Source organism: Bos indicus, chromosome 8 (genome assembly GCF_029378745.1).
Source record: "Bos indicus isolate NIAB-ARS_2022 breed Sahiwal x Tharparkar chromosome 8, NIAB-ARS_B.indTharparkar_mat_pri_1.0, whole genome shotgun sequence".
Classification (NCBI taxonomy): domain Eukaryota; kingdom Metazoa; phylum Chordata; class Mammalia; order Artiodactyla; family Bovidae; genus Bos; species Bos indicus.
The window spans coordinates 14,913,624-14,931,164 of NC_091767.1; the positions used below are offsets into that span (position 1 = coordinate 14,913,624).

At 38.2% G+C, this 17,541-nt stretch overlaps 1 protein-coding gene across 1 annotated transcript in view; it reads left to right on the forward strand.

The window, feature by feature from the left end:
• Positions 1 to 291: 291 nt before the first annotated feature.
• LINGO2 (leucine rich repeat and Ig domain containing 2) overlaps positions 292 to 17,541 on the forward strand; it is a 1,233,386-nt gene continuing 1,216,136 nt past the window's right edge. The window contains exon 1 of the mRNA XM_019965854.2: positions 292 to 442. The gene's annotated coding sequence lies outside the window, so the exon portion shown is untranslated. The remainder of the gene's footprint in view (positions 443 to 17,541) is intronic.

Genomic DNA, 17,541 nt, shown 5'->3' on the forward strand with positions numbered 1-17,541 from the left:
CATGGTCTGGCCTAGAGTATTCAGATATGGAGTTTCTATAGTTAAATACATCTTGATATTTATGCCATTCATGTAATATGAATATCATCCTGTATTGAATACTCTTTGGAATAAAGTGAAAAGTGAAAGTGAAATTCGCTCAGTGGTGTCCAACTCCTTGTGACCCCATTGTCTACACAGTCCATGGAATTCTCCAGGCCAGAATACTGGCATGGGTAGCCTTTCCCTTCTCCAGGGGATCTTCCCAGCCCAGGGATTGAACCTAGGTCTTCCACATTGCAGGTGGACTCTTTATCAACTGAGCCACGAGGGACGCCCAAGAATACTGGAGTGGGTAGCCTATCTGCGGATCTTCCTGACCTAGGAATTGAACCAGGGTCTTCTGCATTGCAGGCGGATTCTTTACAAACTGAGCTATCAGGGAAGCCCCTTTTGGAATAAGGTAGGATTTAAATCAATGAAATATATTTATTATATGTATTTATGTGTATTTATTAATTTAAGAATGTTTTTTGAAGTCAGCAATTTAGAATCAATATATGCATTCATTTATCCATCTGTTCATCCATCCTCCCATCTATCCACTTATTTAACATATATGGAAGGAATACTATTGTCTCTAAAACAGCAAAATGGTGAATATATGGCATATACAATGAACTCAGAAAACCAGAATATTAGAGTAGTGACGTTTCTGTTTTCTAACACTTCTCAATGAGCAGATATTTGTTTATACTGGCAGTTTACCCTTATAATAGTTCCACTAAGGGAGGTAATACCACTAGGAATTATTTTTATTTTATGAAGCAAGAAGAAATCATAGAACAAATTTGGAGACTTAGTCAAAGTTACAAAGCAGATGACCAACAGAAATTATCCATATGTCAGGAATTCGTGGTAGTCCAGTGGTTAGGATTCTGAGCTATCACTGCTGAGGGCTGGGCTTCACCCACTGGGGAACTAAAATCCCACAAGCCAAATGGCATGGCCATGAAAGAGAAAAAGGAAATAAATAAAGAAAAATAATATACATAACTTACACAAATTAAAATGTGTATGTCTTTAGCAATTCTTTTGAACAACAATGTCATAAAAATGATGCATACACCTGTTAAAAATTATTTCAACCCCATCTGTTTGTCAAATGCCAGTCATCAAAACTAATGATCTTCGATTAAAGCAGGGTTGTGTAGAAGGAGAAATTGCACCTCTACAAAGCAACCAAAACTGGAAACTTTTTTTCTTACTTTTCTGTTTCACATGCACCAGGTAGGAATAACAAGGAATGAAAAATTAAAAGTTCCAGGGGGATATGGTTTCTTTGGCGTAACCTCATGTTAAATTTGGAAATGGATGAAAGCAAAATAAAGCATTGGAGTGTCATTCACCCACATGAGAATGCAGTTTTCAATAAAAGCTAGAAGACAATCCAATGGAAGGATAAGAAGCTGTGGCAAATTAATGGCAAGAAAGGCAATGGTCTGAAATGGTGAAATGAACCGTGTGTCAATAAAGCCCTAAGATATGAATTAAGAATTAATTCAGAGTTTTCTCCTCATCTAGATGATACAAATTTAATGAAATCTATTTTACTAGTCCCAAGATTGGGTTAATTATGCTAGGTTTAACACACTGGTAAATGGATGGAGTGGTTCTAGGAGAGGGCTCCCTAATAGAACTTTTTAAAATGATGCAAATGTTCTATATATGCACTCTTCAGTATATGTGGCTACTATCCACATATGGTTATAAAGCACTGGAAAGATATCTGGTGTAACTAAGGACCTGAATATTTAATTTCATTTTAATTATAATTGATTTAATGTACATAGTCACATGTGGCAAAAAATGGCTACTACATCAGTCAGTGCCCTTCAGCATCTGTTTCTAAATGAAGTGGTTCAGGTACTCATTTGCTACAAGTTGGCTTATACCACAGGATGTAAGGCTACAGTCATTCTTAGAGATGGTATAATCTCATGACTTTCAGACTTTATTATGTACATTGACTCCAGTAAGAAGTTACGTTGAGACATTATGAGACTTTATACACATAGACATGAATGCATGTAGAATGAAAATCTACTAAAATTTAATTAAGAAAATAATTACCTTTAGTACTAACAGTTTTATCTCATTTCATTTTAGAATGTAGTTCTCTACATTCTAAGTCTTGCTGTTTCCAGTTGCCTTGTTTCACAGATGAGGAAACTGTGTCCCAGAAACATTGGATGAACTTCTAATTATACCAGAAAAGTCAAACTGAAAACCATTGTTCTGCATTTGGCAGATAACCTTACAAATAGACATTGACTTTCCTTTGGCTTCAATTCAGAATGTATACTGGTAGCAGTCGGTGAACTACTGCATATGCCTACTATATTATGCTTCTTCCTGTATGATGCATATTAACGGACCACATGTAATTTTTTTTAATTTGGAGATGTTTAAAAGTATGGGGAATATGCACCACCTAACCCAAGTATCCCACTTGCCCTGTAGAAGACTAGACAGTGAACACAGGTGTGTAACTTTGACTGCTAATCTATGTTAGTGGATGGGAAACTATTCCAGGAACAAAATGAAATCCTAATCCCCACTTAAAATACAGATCACCTTCAATTCAGTACTTTGCTACATAATTGAAATAAAGGTCAGTGATTAAAATATTTAAAACATTTTCCTCAAAGATGTTGAAGAAAGCATATGTACTACCAAACAATGGTGCAGTGACTTATCAATTAGCAGTATTTTAGGCTAGTTTATGCAATCTGTAAAAGTATAACTTTGGTGTCAGTATTTTAAAAAGGGATAAATAAAGGACATTTGTTAAGACATTCTCAATATTTGAGAAAGTTTAGGTCTGACTTTTTTTTTTTGACCTTTTAAAATTTCATTTTGACTGTGTGACAGATGTAGATTTAAAAATTATTTTTTAAATCATGTTATTTCACTTGGTGCTATGCAATGTATCGTGACATCTCTTATCTGCTAGATTTTCTGTGTTATTGTTGGTCCCTTCCACTTACCAGACAATGAGAATGGAAGAATTTCACCACAGTTCATAATCCTGCCTCAATTAACTTATAAATGGTTTTGCATTTAAATTGTACAGTGGTAGCCTTTGTCTGGTTATGAAACTAGAAATAAGAAACACATTTGATCATATCCAGGCACTGACAGCCACCTGTGGCCACTAGCTGCCTGATAGCAATGGTGAGGGCCCAGCCATTTTAAGATGCATCCTGATACAAATATGTTAAAATGTTTCTAAAAATGTACAGATCAGTAATAATTGTTGGGGATAAGGTACACTCATGACTGATAAATTTAGTGGGAAAAAGTTTAAGGAGAAACAAGAAATTTGCCTACTTTCCAAGTGTTTGTCTGTAAGATATTTTTTAATTACAGAGGGCAAAGTCTTGATGGTGCAGAAATTCCACAGATACCATGTTAGTCAAGTGAATAATGTTCACATCAACATTTGTAAGACATAGCAACATCACGAACTCCTTGATATGGTGAACTGCTGCTGCTGCTGCTAAGTTGCTTTAGTCGTGTCCGACTCTGTGCGACCCCATAGACGGCAGCCCACCAGGCTCCCCCGTCCCTGGGATTCTCCAGGCAAGAACACCAGAGTGGGTTGCCATTGCCTTCTCCAATGCATGAAAGTGAAAAGTGAAAGTGAAGTCGCGCAGTTGTATCCGACTCTTAACGACCCCATGGACTGCAGCCTACCAGGCAAGAGTACTGGAGTGGGGTGCCATTGCCTTCTCTGGATATGGTGAACTAGCAGATCTAACTGTGGGAAAGCGTCAGGCAAATACAGAGTGACAGTCTACAAAATAACTGGCCAGCACTATTCAAAATTGTCAAGATCACTTAAGACAAAATAAGGCCAACGTACTATCATAGGTTGAAGGAAACTAGGGAGAAAAACCAACTAAATATAATGCTGGGTCCTGGATAGGATCATGGAACCAAAATAAGAGATTAATAAAAAACTAGTTAACTGAATTAACTGAGGGAAGCTGAGTAAAGGGTATAGGAGAAATTATTTTGCAACCTTTGGATAAGTGTAACATTAGCTTAAAATTAAAAATAATAAAAATATGACATGGAATTGAAGACATAATTTTGGTCCAATATTTCAGATTATTTTAGATTATTAATTTAGATTATTATTTTATTTTATTATTATTTTAGATTTAGATTAATTTAGATTATTCAGATCTTTTTTGATATAATAGTAATAATTTTCCTTAGGGAATGTCAAAAGTCTTTGCAAGCCTGCCACAATTTAAAGTATATGTAACTGTTTTGGCAATCCTAAAAGAGGGCTCAATTTAGTACTTATTAAATACACTAGCATTCCATAGACCGTCTGACAGTCTTTCACTTTTTTCCTGACAGATAAGACATGTGAAGCTTGTACTCCTAACACTGGTCAGTACCAAGTTTTACTTTTTGTAAATGGCTACACAGTGTCATAGAAACTGGTGCAAAACTATTTCCTAATCCAATCTATTGATTGTAAATACAATCCAGAAGTTCTGGGAAATATGTATGGAGTGTCTGGAAATCACTTTTTCTGAAAAAATCAGGACCTGTTTTCAGTAGAACTTTTGCCTCCATTCAGATGATGCATAATCCAACATCATTTTATGTGTTCAAAATGGCATTGTTTTGGAGAATAACTGAGGCAGAAACTGGGTTGAGGAGAGGGGAGGATCTTGGCCCTCACCTGATCCACCAGCTATAGTTTATTTGCAAATATATTAGGCTTGCAACATCCACTAGGTTATTACATCTGTATTTCAAAGTGCTGAATTTTCTGGTGTTTAATGTCTTGAGGTAAATGTGTTTAATGATGTCAGGAAAATCTATCACTGTGTTCCCCATATTCCAATAAATAGTCATTCTTGGCATGATTAGTCAAACAGTACTGAGTTTCCTGAGGGGTGTATATTGAATTCTATAATTATAGGGACAAAGATGATAATAACTTCAGAGTTCTCTGCTCACCCATTTTAAAGGTTGATTTTACCTTTTTTTTTTTTTGGCATCTAATGATAATGAACATAGTTATGCTTACTTTGAATCAACATCAGTCATAATGATGGTTGCATTATTTAATTTTTATTAAGTAGATAGCATTATTATTCTAGTATTAGAGATTAGGAAATTTGGGCTTGTAAACATTAAACAGTTTGCCTAAGGTTACCTAGGCAGGTTTCAGACCTAGGAAATCTAATGTCAAAGCCCATATTCTTAACCCCTGAACCCCACTGGAAACAGGAGCTGAACATTCAAAAATGGATAAAACAATCATCTTGCTTTTAAAGGGTTCAGAGGTGAAAGCTTAAATCCTCTTTGTTTCCACAGGACAAGTGCGGAGGAAGTAATGAGGATTAAGAGATTACAGTTTAACATGAAATTAACTAGAACATTTATTTCTTCCCAGGTCATTCTGTAAACCTCACGCCACGTATCTAGCTATGATGTGTAGTCTACTACCCCAAATCTGTCTCCAAATAATAAGCATTATTGTAGTCCAAGAATCTGCAGGCCTGCTGGATACTTCCCGTGTTATGCACCAGTCTTGGCTAATGGTGCTTCGCTCACCTCTCCTCCTAACTTCTTTTGACAGCCATTCAGGGGGGCTTCACTCGTAGGTTTGGCTATTGATTAGCTGACTGATGGGGCAAAAGGAGAGATGGAGCCCCATGTCACATGGTGAAGAGGACTCTAAGAAAGCATGCAAGACTTGGTGAGATATAGGTTCAGAACAGACCCATCGTCATTTCTACAACATTTTAGTTGACATATCTAGTCACAAGGCTAGCCTAGATTCAAAGGAAGGATAAAGACAGCCTATCTGCTGATGGGAGGGGCAGTAAAATCACATTTCAAAGGAGATGTGAAGAACTGGTCATCTATTTGCAATAAGCTTCACACACACAGATACCCACTTGCATAATCAGAAGCGAGAGACATCTAGGATACGTGTGGACCAACGTGAGATGGAAATGGTGCAGTTTCCATCAGGTGATGTGGGCTTCGCTGGTGGCTCAGCTGGTAAAGAATCCGCCTACCAAGCAGGAGACCTGGGTTTGATCCCTGGGTTGGGAAGATCCCCTGGAGAAGAGAACAGCGACCCAGTCTGGTATTCTGGCCTGGAGAATCCCATGGCCTGTATAGGCCATGCAGTCTCAAAGAGTTGGACATGACTGAGTGACTTCTACGTTCAGGTGATGAAGTCATAAAATTTTCCATGTAGAAGACATGCTGTGCAAGTAGGCATCTGTGTGTGTGAAACAGATTGCAAAGAGACCCCCTGAAACACTCGCTCAACCACACCATTTCCATCTCACCTGTGTCCCCACATATTCTAGATGTCTCTTCTGAGATTCAGTAATATTGGTCTGACCTCTTGACACAGACAAAAAGATTCAATCTGCAGTTGCAACTTTTGTGTGACTAGCTAGAAGATAGCCTCTGGAAGATTGCTTGGTCTCTACCTAGTTTGAAGTGTTATGTGTAACGAGTTTGTGAGTTTGTTGAGAGTGAGAAGGCTTTTCTGGATAACCATATTTAAGATACACCACATTTCATGGTTAGGATCACTTTAGTATAGCTTGTTTTCAGGATGCGTCAGGCAAGTTAGATATCACCTACTTTGCATAAGTTTAATCTTTTGCGAGTGGGGAGGGAGCCAAGTGGGCTTCCCAGGTGACTCAGTGATAAAGAACCCACCTGCCAATGCAGGAGACGTGGGTTTGATCCCTGGGTCAGAAAGATCCTTTGGAGGAAGAAATGGAACCCACTGCCATATTCTTGCCTGGAAAATTCCATGGACAGAGGAGCCTGGCAGGCTACATACAGTCCATGAGTCCTTGGGGTCTACATAGTGCATAATACGTTCCTCCCAGCATCACCATGAGTTGGTATTATTCACCCCTCTGTTGATGGAAAAGTATAGTTTATAGCAGTTAAGTAAACTGGCTGCTACTGCTAAGTCACTTCAGTCATGTCTGACTCAGTGTGATCCCATAGACGTCAACCCACGAGGCTCCCCCGTCCCTGGGATTCTCCAAGCAAGAACACTGGAGTGGGGTGCCATGTCCTCCAATGCAGGAAAGTGAAAAGTGAGAGTGAAGTCGTTCAGTCGTGTCCGACTCTTAGCAACCCCATGGACTGCAGCCCACCAGGCTCCTTCGTCCATGGGATTTTCCAGGCAGGAGTACTGGAGTGGGTTGCCATTGCCTTCTCCAAAGTAAACTGGCTAGAACACAGTTAAATTGTTAAGTAGAGTTTGAGTCCAAATCTTATGTAACATAGAAGTTCTTTTCCTAAAAATGAAATTGCGCTGTGGAAATCTTAGAACAATCAAGCAATGAGAATAATTTAAACCATATATAAAGTCATATCTGCCTTACACATTCAGAGGTTATAATTTATGATTGAAAACAATTCTTCATTTGATGATGGAACTGTATTCTTTTAATATTCTTAGTTATTATTTAGACCTCAGCTTTTTAAAGTAATAAATTGGCCTGCTATTTGACCTATTTTTTATTTTAATTTTTTTTATCAAAGGATAATTGCTTTACAGAATTTTGTTGTTTTCTGTCAAACCTCAACATGAATCAGCCATAGGTATACTTATATCCCCTCCCTTTTGAACCTGCCTCCCATCTCTCTCCCCATCCTACCCCTTTGCTGCTGCTAAGTCGCTTCAGTCGTATCTGACTCTGTGCGACCCCATAGACGGCAGCTCACCAGGCTCCCCCGTCCCTGGGATTCTCCAGGCAAGAACACTGGAGTGGGTTGCCATTGCCTTCTCTGTCCCACCCCTCTAGGTTGATACAGAGCCCCTGTTTGAGTTTCCTGAGCCATACCGCAAATTCCTATTGCCTATCTATTTTACATATGGCAATGTAAGTTTCCATGTTACTCTTGCCATACATCTCACCCTCTCCTCCCCTCTCCCCATGTCCATAAGTCTATTCTCTATGTCTGTTTCTCCAGTGCTGCTCTGTAAATAAATTCTTCAGTATCATTTTTCTAGATTCCATATATATATGTTAGAATATGATATTTATCTTTCTCTTTCTGACTTACTTCACTTTGTATAATAGGTTCTACGTTCATTAGAACTGACTCAGAGGTGTTCTTTTTATGGCTGAGTAATATTTCATTGTGTATATGTACCACAACTTCTTTTTCCATTCATCTGTCAGTGGACATCTAGGTTGCTTCCATGTTCTAGCTATCGTAAATAGTGTTGCAATGAACAATGGGATACATGTGTCTGTTTCAATTTTGGTTTCCTCAGGGTATATGCCTTGGAGTGGGATTGCTGGGTCATAAGTGATTTTATTCCTAGTTTTTTAAGGAATCTCCATACCTATTTTTTTTTTTTTAGTCTCCTTGAGTTGTTTACTGAACATTATATATGGTGTTACCATAGCTATTTTAAAATTTTCTTTCTAGATTATTTTCTCCTTATAGCTAATCACTAATTTATAGAATTGATAGAAATATATGTATATAATATTGAAGCTTAATATTTTTACCTTTATTTTTAAAAACTGCTTATAAATGTTTTTGAAATGTTATTTTTATTTTGTGGTTATTCTGCACTGCTGCTAAATGTTGGGAAACATTCTAGCCATATTGTCAAAATACATGGACTGATTATAACTTCATTTATTTTGAATGAGTAGTATGTGATTTCATAGGAGACTAATCTATAGAGGTGGTTCATGTAAGAGTAGGTGCTTATCATAGCTTAGATTGATCAGATCAATGAGAATTATAATGGTATATTTTAATAAAATACTTTTTACTGATTATAAAATCACTGCATATTAACTGTAGAAAAGCTAAACATTAACAGAAAGTAAAGAGAATAAAAATAAATGACAGAATTTAACACTCAGAAGTAATTCCTAATATCTGAGGACATTGTCCTCCATACAAATTTTGTATTATTTTTAGTATTGCACAGTTGATATCATACTCTATATAAATATATATATAATATTCTTTCAATATATAATATAGCATAATGTTTTAGCATAAACAGATTAAAGAATAAGAAATCAAAGAATAAAAAAACAATGTGTTAAGATCATTAGAATGAAAAATTTCTAAAATTTATTTATTTAATCATTTATCAATGGATCATTTATAGAAAACTTACTTTTTGGTGCTACATGAAAATCTAATCCCTATCTTTAAGAAACTCATGCTAGTGAAATTACAATTTCATGATAGAATAACAATAATCTGCAGTGTTCTGTAGATAATACAGAGGAGGGACTATTCCTGAGGAACAAGTTATTGTTTTAATACAACTGATGAAACTTAGAATTTTCTTTGTGATTTTATGTGTGTTATTTTGCTTGACATTTAAACATACATGCATTCTAAACATGAATTCTATAATACATAAAAAATAACCTAGTATTTCACTGAAGACTCATAGGTTTTAATATTTTAGTATCTGCAAAGGGAAGTATATGGTAACATGCAGTGACCTGGATGTGATTCTTCATAATTTTATGAGCTTCATGTCATTATTTTTTTTTTTGTTCTCAGTGATCAGAGGTTTTCAGTTTATTCCTTTTTATTTTTCCTGAATGTCTTTTTTTTTTTCTATTTTATTAAGCTGGGACACCACAAATGATCTTAAAAAAAGATGCGATCTATTTTTTCATTTTGTTAGTGAGATACTATAAATGGGCCATAAGGGATCTGTAATTGGTGTTCTTTTAATAAAAAGATTCTCTTTTTCTTGGTGAACAGTATGAGTCATTGTATGGCTTTAGTAAGAGAGGAGGTCATTTCTTTTGCTACCAGACAGGTTTAATACAACTAAATGTAACAACAAAGTGGTAGAAGTTAAATTGGTAGTAAAGTTGGACTTTAATCTCCCCGATTGAAAAATGCATTTCATCAAAGTGGACTTCCTGTTAAGCATTCAGCTCAGCAGATTCACAGAACTGGACCGGGGAAGTGATCAGTGTTTATCGCAGTGGCTTGGGAGTTACTGGCGTTTTGTAGGAGACACATCTCAGTAAAAACTCCTTTCCCTTTCTTCTTCTGTCTCTTCTTCTCCCACTCTCAGCAGACACCAGATTGTAAAAGTAGATAATTTTCTAAAGTTGAGCTTGTTTCCATGGATTTGTTGTTCAGTCAGTAAGCTGTGTCCGATTCTTTGCAACCCCATGGACTGTAGCCTACCAGGCTGTCCACGGGGATTCTTCAGGCAAGAATACTGGAGAGGGTTGCCATGCCCTCCTCCTTCAGGGGACCATCCCAACCCAGGGATTGAACCCTGGTCTCATGCATTGCAGGTGGATTCTTTACTGTCTGAACCACCATAGACACTCTTCTGTCAGAGTTATATACTGTGTTAATCCATTTAAAACTCATGTTTAAAATATGTTTTACATTGTGACCCAGGAAATAGTTCAGGAAATATTATTTAAAAGAAGGCTAACAAAATGTAGAGATTCATTTTCTTGATCTATGGTAAGAACTGTAAAAAATTACTATTTAAGGTCAGTCATACTAATGTGTCTTAAATAGTAAAAACTGTAAAAAATTACTGTTTAAGGTCAGTCATACTAATTTGTCTGTGACTTCTCTGGTGGCTTAGATGGTAAAACCTCTGTCTACAATGCAGAAGACCTGGGTTCGATCCCTGGGTCGGGAAGATCCACTGGAGGAGGAAATGGCAATCCACTCCAGTACTATTTCCTGGAAAATCCCATCGACAGAGGAGCCTGGTAGGCTACAGTCCATGGGGTTGCAAAGAGTCGGACACGACTGAGCAACTTCACTTATACTAATGTGTCTAATATTTACGTCATAATGACCTGTTCAGTAGTCAACCTGATATTCCTCCCATTTTACAGATGAAGAAACTGAGGCACAGAGGAACTCAAATATTTGCAATGATATTTCATTGTTCTGATAACTGTCTGGACATTCCTTATGAATTTCTGTAATTATGGATCTTTGGCTATCAGTTTCATCATTAATAATGTGAGTGAATTGGATTAAATAATTTTAGGCCCTTAGGATTTTTCCTGCTGGGGTTTACGTAAACTACACTTGCATGTACATCTCTACTGTGTAGATAATTGAACATATATTTGGCACACACCATTGCAGTTCTATTTGCATTGCCACACATTGGCCAAGCTTCACCCTGTCACACTTAAATTATAACTATGTGCCTTTTTTTCCCCTGCTTCCCTCTTTCTCTACCTCCCTTGTATAATTGTCCATATACAGTTTGATCTGAACAATGAAAAGCATTGTGTTGTCGGATTAGAAAATTGTTCCAAATATCCGCTATTTTTGATCAGTATGTGGTCTAGTAGAAACTATACCAAGTCACTGCACATAAACTAGTGTTTGAACACCATCTTCTGAGATCAGGAAATTGACTCTCCTTCAATTCACATAGCTGGCTAATCTTCTCTTTTAAAAAAATCACTTCCTTGTTCTCATGTGTCTGCCTAAAATCTTCATTGCCTTAATTGAATTTTCTTAAACTACAGTTCAATTCCTGTGCCTAACCTTAAGGTTATATGTTATCCATATATACCATTTTTCTCATTTTCCACAACACACCTTTTGCACAAATTAGCAGTCTCCTCGCTACTCTCTGTCTACTTTAGTTCCTGCTGTCCTGCTTACTTCTGTGCCGTTACTCCTAATGCATACTTTCTTTCTCAGTGAACAGTAGAGGAGTTCCTCTGTATCAGTAAGGACTTGGTTCCATGTTCCCAAATCCTTGGCTGTCAACATCCTTGGTTGCTCCAGTCCTTTTTATGAATGGTGTATTACCACGGGCTCCCTGTATGCCATTTCTGATAGATCCAACACTATTCTTACCTCCATGACGAGAGTTTGCCTTCTGGCTTCTTGCAGTCAAGTAATGGATCTTATCATTGCCACCTAATGATGAATATTGTTTTCACATGAAATTTGAGTTCTTGGCTTTCTCTTTCCTGACCCTTTAGAAACTTATGAATAAGGCTCACCCATTAAAACCAAAATCTGTTACTAAGATTTTTAAAGGAATCTCCACACTGTTCTCCATAGTGTCTGTATCAATTTACATTTGCACCAACAGTCTAAGATGGTTCCCTTTTCTCCACATCCTCAGCAAATCCACTGATGGGCACATATCCTGAGAAAACCATAAATCAAAAAGACACATGTACCCGTGTTCATTGCAGGACTATTTACAATGGCCAAGACATGGAAGCAACCTAGAAGTCCACAGACAGGAAATGAATAAAGAAATAGTACATACATACAAGGGAATATGTATATATGTAATATATACATAAATCACAGAAAACTAGTCAATCTAATTACACTAGGACCACCGCCTTGTCTAACTCACTGAAACTAAGCCATGCCCATGGGGCAACCCAAGATGGGCAGGTCATGGTGGAGAGGTCTGACAATGCGGTCCACTGGAGAAGGGAATGGCAAACCGCTTCAGTATTCTTGCCTTGAGAACCCCATGAACAGTATGAAAAGGCAAAATGATAGGATACTGAAAGAGGAACTCCCCAGGTTAATAGGTGCCCAATATGCTACTGGAGATCAGTGGAGAAATAACTCCAGAAAGAATGAAGGGATGGAGCCAAAGCAAAAAGAATACCCAGCTGTGGATGTGACTGGTGATAGAAGCAAGGTCCAATGTTGTAAAGAGCATATTGCATAGGAACCTGGAATGGCAGGTCCATGAATCAAGGCAAATTGGAAGTGGTCAAACAAGAGATGGCAAGAGTGAATGTCAACATTCTAGGAATCAGCGAACTGAAATGGAATGGAATGGGTGAATTTAACTCAGATGACCATTATATCTACTACTGCGGGCAGGAATGCCTCAGAAGAAATGGAGTAGCCATAATGGTCAAAAAAAGAGTCTGAAATGCAGTACTTGGATGCAATCTCAAAAACGACAGAATGAACTCTGTTCATTTCCAAGGCAAACCATTCAATATCACAGTAATCCAAGTCTATGCCCCAACCAGTAACACTGAAGGAGCTGAAGTTGAATGGCTCTATGAAGACCTACAAGACCTTTTAGAACTAACACCCAAAAAAGATGTTCTTTTCCTTATAGGGGACTGGAATGCAAAAGTAGGAAGTCAAGAAACACCTGGAGTAACAGGCAAATTTGGCCTTGGAATACAGAATGAAGCAGGGCAAAGACTAAAAGAGTTTTGCTAAGAAAATGCACTGGTCATAACAAACACCCTCTTCCAATAACACAAGAGAAGACTCTACACATGGACATCACCAGATGGTCAACACCAAAATCAGATTGATTATATTCTTTGCAGCCAAAGATGGAGAAGCTCTATACAGTCAACAAAAATAAGACCAGGAGCTGACTGTGGCTCAGATCATGAACTCCTTATTACCAGATTCAGACTTAAAGTGAAGAAAGTAGGGAAAACCACTAGACCATTCAGGTATGACTTAAATCAAATCCCTTATGATTAAACAGTGGAAGTGAGAAATAGATTTAAGGGCCTAGATCTGATAGATGGAGTGCCTGATGAACCATGGAATGAGGTTCGTGACATTGTACAGGGACAGGGATCAAGACCATCCCCATGGAAAACAAATGCAAAAAAGCAAAATGGATGTCTGGGGAGGCCTTACAAATAGCTGTGAAAAGAAGAGAAGCAAAAAACAAAGGAGAAAAGGAAAAATATAAGCCTCTGAATGCAGAGTTCCAAAGAATAGCAAGGAGAGATAAGAAAGCCTTCCTTGGTGATCAATGCAAAGACAGAGGAAAACAACAGAATGGGAAAGACTAGAGATCTCTTCAAGAAAATTAGAGATACCAAAGGAACATTTCATGCAAAGATGGGCTCAATAAAGGACAGCAATGGTATGGACCTAACAGAAGCAGAAGATATTAAGAAGAGGTGTCAAGAATACACAGAAGAACTATACAAAAAAGATCTTCATGACCCAGATAGTCATGATGGTGTGATCACTCATCTAGAGCCAGACATCCTGGAATGTGAAGTCAAGTGGGCCTTAGAAAGCATCACTACGAACAAAGCTAGTGGAGGTGATGGAATTCCAGTTGAGCTATTTCAAATCCTGAAAGATGATGCTGTGAAAGTGCTGCACTCAATATGACAGCAAATTTGGAAAACTCAACAGGCCACAGGACTTCAAAAGGTCAGTTTTCATTCCAATCCCAAAGAAAGGCAATACCAAAGAATGCTCAAACTACTGCACAATTGCACTCATCTCACACGCTAGTTAACTAATGCTCAAAACTCTCCAAGCCAGGCTTCAGCAATACATGAACCGTGAACTTCCAGATGTTCAAGCTAGTTTTAGAAAAGGCAGAGGAACCAGAAATCAAATTGCCAACATCCATTGGATCATGGAAAAAGCAAGAGAGTTCCAGAAAAACATCTATTTCTGCTTTATTGACTATGCCAAAGCCTTTGACTGTGTGGATCACAATAAACTGTGGACAATTCTGAAAGAGATGGGAATACCAGACCACCTGACCTGCCTCTTGAGAAATTTGTATGCAGGTCAGGAAGCAACAGTTATAACTGGACATGGAACAACAGACTGGTTCCAAATAGGAAAAGGAGTACGTCAAGGCTGTATATTGTCACCCTGCTTATTTAACTTCTATGCAGAGTACATCATGAGAAATGCTGGACTGGAAGAATCACAAGCTGGAATCAAGATTGCCGAGAGAAATATCACTCACCTCAGACATGCAGATGACACCAGCCTTATGGCAGAAAGTGAAGAGGACTTAAAAGCCTCTTGATGAAAGTGAAAGTGGAGAGTGAAAAAGTTGGCTTAAAGCTCAATATTCAGAAAACGAAGATCATGGCATCTGGTCCCATCACTTCATGGAAATAGATGGGGAAACAGTGGAAACAGGTCAGACTTCATTTTTGGGGGGCTCCAAAATCACTGCAGATGGTGACTTCAGCCATGAAATTAAAAGACACTTATTTCTTGGAAGAAAAGTTATTTCCAACTTAGACAGCATATTCAAAAGCAGAGACATTACTTTGCCAACAAAGGTCCATCTAGTCAAGGCTATGGTTTTTCCAGTGGTCATGTATGGATGTGAGAGTTGGACTGTGAAGAAGGCTGAGCGCTGAAGAATTGATGCTTTTGAACTGTGGTGTTGGAGAAGACTCTTGAGAGTCCCTTGGACTGCAAGGAGATCCAACCAGTCCATTCTGAAGGAGATCAGCCCTGGGTGTTCTTTGGAAGGAATGATGCTAAAGCTGAAACTCCAGTACTTTGGCCACCTCATGCAAAGGGTTGATTCATTGGAAAAGACTCTGATGCTGGGAGGGATTGGGGGCAGGAGGAGAAGGGGATGACAGAGGATGAGATGGCTGGATGGCATCACTGACTCGATGGACGTAAGTCTGAGTGAACTCCGGGAGTTGGTGATGGACAGGAAGGCCGGGCGTGCTGTGATTCATGGGGTCGCAAAGAGTCAGACACGTCTGAGTGATGGAACTGAATTGAAATGTAATATAAATAGAATATTACTCAGCCATGAAAAGGAATGAATTTGAGTCAGTTGTAGTGAGGTACATGAACCCAGAGCATGTTATGTGTGTATACTGAATCACTTCAGTTGTGTCCAATTCTTTTCAATCCTATGGACTGTAACTCACCAGTCTCCTCTGTCCATGGGATTCTCCATCAAGAACACTGTAGTGGGTTGCCATGCCCTGGGATCTTCCCGGCCTAGGGATTGAATCCATGTCTTTTATGTCTCCTGCATTGGCAGGCAAATTCTTTATCACTGCACCATCTGGGAAGCCCACATGTAATATAGATAGCTAGTAAGAAGCTGTTGTATAATGCAGGGAGCCCATGCTGATTGTGATGACCTGGAGGGGTGGGGTGAGGGGTGGGGTAGGAGCGAAGCTGAGGAAGGAGGGGATACATACACACACACACATACACGTACTTATGGCTGATTCGTGTCGTACAGCAGAGACCAACAGAACATTTTAAAGGAATTCCCTCCATTAAAAATAAAATATAAAACCACAGTTTATAGCTGTTTTCTTTTTTCTTTCTGCCCAGCCTGTGTAGACCCACCTGATATTACAATCATTATTTCTGCGAATGGATTGTGAAGGAAAGAAGGATGTGGTTTTCAGGAAGATTGCTGGTGTAAAAAGTACTTACCATTCACCTGTATCAGTACCATCTGGAATTTGTTTCTGACTTTTGCCTTCAGTTCAGTGCAGTGCCCTGGATTCCATATTGTATTTCTGTGCCAGAGAGAGATGTACGCCCAAGAAGATGAATGTCTCAATCATCTTGAGCATATGCTAGCCATTTTAGTGTTTTACTTTAAGCACTCAGGTGTAAGCAGAGTTTTTATCTTGATGCTCCAATTAAACTGTGAATGGCAGTGCTCAGCAAAATATACGGCTGTTTAAACATATGCCTTCAGCCATCGTGCACTCTCTCTTCAAGTTCATTCTTCTCTTAATATAGTAAGTTGCTGAATTTGGCAGTTCTGTCTCTGGGATTTTTATCATTTTTGCAAATCCACTTAAAATCTTCCTGCTGAGCATCATTGCTTAATTCAGTAGCTTCTTTGGTTAAACATGATTCAACCCATTTATTGGGAATTGACCTCTTCTGATTTTTAGGAAAGGAGTAGAAAGACACCTGGTAATCAGTGCTTAGAAATATTATTGTATCCACAGAAGTTTTTCTTCTGACATTGATCATTGTTTTCTTGTAGTTTAGAAATAATTGTGAGTGTCTGACTTTTAATCCAGTGTGACTCACATTTCCTGAACACCTGTAATGGTCCAAGTATTGTGCCCATCACCATGAAGGGAAAGAGATGAGAATGACATAAAGTCTGCTCCTCAGTAAGTACAGTAAGTAACAGACTTGAGCTGCAGTATTCAGTTTCACTAGGTAACATATTATCAATATCAGATAAGATGATCAGTAGGAGAGAAGACCAGAAGAGGAAGTAATTGGTTCTACTGAAGCATCCTTTGATAACCTTTTCATCACTCCACCTTGCGCTAATGGCAGACATAAAGAACAGGAGTGTGCCATAAGGTTAACCAATAAACTGAAAAAAGGAATGCCTACTCTCACCTAAGAAATATAAAACTCATATATTTGAAATGTAACACATATCTCATGTGTGGCTGCATCCCCTAAAGAAATGGTATATTTCTCCCTTCACCACAAACACTGAAAAATATAGTTTGAAATATAAATCCTGTTATTACTATGTATCAGTTTAGTGGTAGTAAAACACGCACCCTGTATTATACAGTATGTTGTTCTTTACCTGTATTTACATTGTTAAAATGGAACAGAGTATCAGTTGTTTGTTTCTTGCTTTAATAAAAAATATTTGGCCTCATCAACTTAGCTGAATTTCATGTGGGTCAGAATACTGATAGACGTGTGTCCATAGATTGAGTTGGGGAACCTTGA